This window comes from Clupea harengus, chromosome 9 (genome assembly GCF_900700415.2).
Source record: "Clupea harengus chromosome 9, Ch_v2.0.2, whole genome shotgun sequence".
In the NCBI taxonomy this organism is placed as follows: Eukaryota; Metazoa; Chordata; class Actinopteri; order Clupeiformes; family Clupeidae; genus Clupea; species Clupea harengus.
The window spans coordinates 22,558,547-22,563,546 of record NC_045160.1 but is presented as its reverse complement, the minus strand read 5'-3'; the positions used below and the strand labels follow the sequence as shown (position 1 = coordinate 22,563,546).

Genomic DNA, 5,000 nt, shown 5'->3' with positions numbered 1-5,000 from the left:
TCTCTCTCCTATATCTCTCTCTGTCTCTACTTCCTTCCCTCTCTCCCAGTCTCTACCTCCCTCTCTCTCCTGTGTCTCTCCCAGTCTCTCATTCCCTCTCTCTCCTTCCCTCTCTCTGTCCTTTCCTCACTCCTGTGTCTTTCCCAGTCTCTACCTCCCTCTCTCTCCTATTTCTCTCTCTGTCTCTACCTCCCTCCCTCGCTCCTATATCTCTCTCCCTCTCTCTCCCTCCCCTCTCTCCCTCCCTCCTTCCATCTCTCTCCCTCTTCTGTCTCTTTTTTAAACCAGCACTCTGCCCCCCTGTGTTGGTCACACAGTAAGATCCGGATGTGCCTCTGAATGTCCAGCGTGTGCTAAAGGACAGCCTTTCCGTTTCATTCATCACAACCTCGCCTCCCTGGTGCTACCACAGACATTGTGTGTCCTGTGTGTATGTGTGTGATTGCCTGTGTGTGTGTAAATGGCATGCATGTGTGTATGTGTGTGTGTGTCCAGGAGTATGTGTGTGAAAAGTCTGCATGTCTGTGTGTGTGCATGTTCGTGTAAGTGTGTATATGTGTGACAGTCTGTATGAGTGTGTGTGTGTGTGTGTGCTTGTGCAGCCATCTGTGTGTCTGTGGGTGTTTGTGCAACAGTGTGCGTGTGCATGTGTATGTGTGTGTGTTTGTTTGTGTGTGACTGTCTGGGTGGGTGTGTGTGTGTGTGTGTGTGTACGCGTGCGTGTGTGTGTGTGTGTGTGTGACTGTCTGTGCGTGTGTGCTTGACAGCCCTCTCCAGAGAGAGCCAGACTCATTTGAATGTCCCAGATCCCCTGTGAGTGTCTCATTTAGCCTTGCTCACAGATTGACTGAGCTCTCAGCAGCCTCACCGCCACACAGAGCACACATCTATGTGTGTGTGTGTGTGTTTGTGTGTGTGTGCCTGTCTGTGTGTTTGTTTGTGTTTGTGTGTATGTGTGTATGTGTGCGTGTGTGTGTGTGTGTGCGCCTGTATGTGTGCTTGTGTGCGTGTGCGTGTGTGTGTGTGTATATGTGTGTGTGTGTGTGTGTTTGTGTGTGTGTGTGTGTGTGTGTGTGTGTGTGCGTGTGTGTGTGTGTGTGTTTGTGTGTGTGTGTGTGTTTGTGTGTGTGTGTTTGTGTGTGTGTGTGTGTGCGCATGTGTGTGTGTGTGTGCAGATTGATCCAAGAGACGGCTGATCAGGCTCAAACCCTCTTTAAGAAAATGAGACTGCAATATATCGAGCGGCAGCGTCGTTGCGGTTAGAATTACTACCACTCTATTGGCATTTCCTGTTTGCTTGCAACAGCAGGAACCCGTGTTCGCACAGCTGAGCACGTCCAAGATTCCCTCATCACCAAGGAGACGTGAAATTACTATTCAGAACTCTGTGTTGGGGCTCCATTAACCGAGAGGGCACACGGCTAGAGGAGGTGTCCACCACCTGCTGGTTTGGTATAACAGGGTTGGCACGGAGTTCATCGGGTGGAAGGTGTGTTGGTGGTGCACTGCGGGGGGCTGTGGGGAGATGGGTAGAGGTGCATTGGCTGAGTCAGAGGCCTCCGTCTATGCTGAAGAAGAGTGTTCTTCTCTTGCCATTGCATAGCCTCCGTGAAGGCTTTGCCAGACTCATATCCCTTTACCTTTTATACATACAAACATACCCTTCACGCAAATAGGCCTACACACACATTATCACACCCTTCACACACCCTTCACACACACACCAAGCACACACACACACACACACACACACACACACACACACACACAGACACACAGACACACACACACACACACACACACACACACACACACACACACACACACACACACACAGACACGCACACACTCACACACACACACACACACACACACACGCACACATGTTACGCACACAGACCAACACACTCCCATGTACACACAAGCACACATGGAGACATACTGTACTGTACATATGCGCATACCTCCACAACCACGAACATATACTCATGTATGTTTGTCTCCACATATGCAAACACACACACCCAACCTCCACACACACACACACACACACACACACACACACACACACACACACACACACACACACACACACACACACACACACACACTCACACACACACACACACACAAACACAAATAAACCATGTTCCAGGTGCCTGAAGCACACATATGCACACGGACAGTCAGACAAACACACAGAGAAGGGCATTAGCCATGTCCCCAGCCCAACCCCCACTGGCTGTCTCCCACTGTAATAACATGAAGCCGGCTCCTCACAGATGGCTCAGGCAAGTAGATGTGCCATGTCTCCTAGCGCTCCTCTCTCTCTCTCTCTCTCTCTCTCTCTCTCTCTCTCTCTCTGTCTCGCTCTCTCTCTTCCACCTAATCTCTCACTCACGCCTCCCGGGTGAAAACAAGAGAAAGCCAAGCGGGGGAGGAAGAGGAGAGGAAAAGGAGAGGAGAGGAGAGGAGAGGAGAGGAGGGAAAACTACCTCTGTGAAAAGGATCAAGAGAGGGCCTCTTGAAGCCTAGAAGTGATATTCTAGCGCCCCAACCCACATCATAACTGCCTCTGTCATACTGATCCCTACCTGCTCCCTGTGTGCCCTGCTCTCAAAATGCCTCCCCCCCCCCCCTGAACGAGTCCTGAGCTGCTCATGAAGAGGTGAAAGAACTGCGTAAGAGCGCAAGTAAGTGTTAACTGTATGTGCAGTAATGTAGAAGAACAGCATTACCCAGAAAGCCGCCCTTTGAGCAGATCCCTACATTGTGGCTTCATGACTTATTCTGTTCCTAGCCTCTGAATCATAGGTACCAAAGGCTATTGCCTGCTGAGAAACCACAGCCACAGGAGAAGCAGCTGAGGAGTGCTGTGCCCAGTGAGGTGGACGCCATCAGACAAGGTTGACATGAACCATGCACAACAGCCACCTTACACCTTGAATCAGTCTATGAATAATATTACACTTATAAGCGCCTGTATATATTTATATATATATATAAAGTCCAATATATAAAATACAAAATATGAGGATAAAAAATATTTTCTGTACATATTACTTCATGTATTTCTGACTCCATCACACACGACTCATGCACAATATGAGTGCCTCACAGCATCAGGACCAGGTCTTGATTTACAGAAGCAGAGAATCTTACCTGAGTCTTAGCATGGCACGATTTTAATCAACATTTGTTATCCATGAATATATAAATGTATTTGTAGACTATATCCAGCTAGGCCAAGCTCTGAAACCGCTGTCATGAAGACAAATCTACTTTCTATAAGTCACTTATGCTCGCCATAGTACCCATTCAAACAAATACAAAACTCTCCACTCACAACACAGTCACAACATTCCTGAGCAGAGACTGAACCTTTGTTCAGCAGTGACCAACTACAGTCTGGTAGGGTGGACAACAGGCAACACAGCAGATTGAGGAGGACCCATGAACACAGTACTCACAGGCAAAGACGTTTCCCTTCTTTTTCCCCCGGAGGTCAACGCACAGAGGTCAGTCTAATCCTGCAGGCTCTTGTGGCGGAGAGATGAAGTCCCGTCAGTGCGGTGAGGTCGGAATAAACGGAGGAAGCTGAGGAGCAGTGTGTCTGGATCCGAATCCCACCGACAGCCCGCGGCACCCAGACCTCGTGGCGGGTCACACAGACCGGACTGTGGAGCAACTGCGGAGACAAGGGTGACCGTCCGTCAGTAAGAATGACGCATTCTCATGAGGACACAAAGAGAGTCATTCACTGTTCGGAAAGAAGGGATGGAGTTAGCTGGGAGGAGGAGGGGAAGGGGGGGGGGGGGGGGGGAGGGTGGAGGACTTGTGCTTGGGTGGACGTGATGGCGGAGATGGAGAAATGTTTCAGTGTGTTTGTGTGCGTGTGTGTGTGTGTGTGTGTGTGTGTGTGTGTGTGTGTGTGTGTGTGTGTGTGTGTGTGTGTGGGTGTGTGTGTGTGTGTGTGTGTGTGTGTGTGTGTGTGTGTGTGTGTGTGTGGCGCGTGCACTTTTGTGTGCCGTTTTTGCATGCTGTGGTCAGTGCTGCCACTGAGTTTGCACTGCATAGGGTGGATTTGAATGTCCTTTGATTTCAAGCTGTGAAAATGTAAAGGGGAATTTCAAGCACCTCCGTCAACAAAGCCGCTGTGGAAACGGGTTGTTCAGAAGGTTTCAACTCAAACCATGTTTTTGTGAAGACATTCCCGGTTTTTTTCTCTGACAGACTGAGTGACTTCACAACAGGTGAGTTGTGTTAATGAGCGGTACAAGAACCTGTTGATCATTTTGCATGTTAAGATCCCTCTTCATCTAGCATCAGATGGCACCTGACAGCTGACAACAGACTGAGCTCAGAAAACTATCATTGTGACTTTGCTGCAAATCGCTTTTGACAGTTTTGGATACATGTAACATTTTAGAAAAATGAAATCTGATTGCTTTCCAATCCTTTTAGCCACATCCCTGTTTGAAACTGACACAAACGTGTTCCTGCAGCTCAACTGGTGTAGCAAGGTCCTAACAACCCCAAGGTCATGGGGTCATGGGTCAAGGGTCATGGGTTTGTTACAGGAGGCACACATACTCTCAGACATATTTATGCAATATACTCTAAGTGGATTAGACAAAAGCCTCTGCCAAAAGACTACATGTAGTTTGATGATTCACAGCACCCTGAGCAAGCCTCTGTCGTGAATAAATATGTGAAAGCACAGACACTAGAGATGAGTAAAACACACAAACACACTCAACTCCCCTGATGTGCCGGCTGAATCCATAACCAGCTCCGATATTACAGTACCAGATTTCGGCACTGAAAAATCTATTTCAAAATCTATTTCCACCACTTGCCGGTATTGGAAAAACTTCTCCGGTGACAACAGACTCATTGTCAACCTGTCTGGAAAGGAGTAGGTAGAGAAACAACCCTCCGTGGGCCCTGTCCAACCGCGAAAGCTTCCAGACTAAACCCCTAGCGGAGGAGCTCTGTAG

The 5,000-nt window shown here is 48.6% G+C and overlaps 1 protein-coding gene across 2 annotated transcripts in view; it reads right to left on the bottom strand.

Annotated features, from left to right (window-relative positions):
- The window catches only part of b3gat1a (beta-1,3-glucuronyltransferase 1 (glucuronosyltransferase P) a), a 105,611-nt gene that overhangs the window by 50,721 nt on the left and 49,890 nt on the right, over positions 1 to 5,000 (bottom strand). For both annotated transcript variants that reach the window (XM_012838370.3, XM_031573861.2), the window contains exon 2: positions 3,471 to 3,688. The gene's annotated coding sequence lies outside the window, so the exon portion shown is untranslated. The remainder of the gene's footprint in view (positions 1 to 3,470; positions 3,689 to 5,000) is intronic.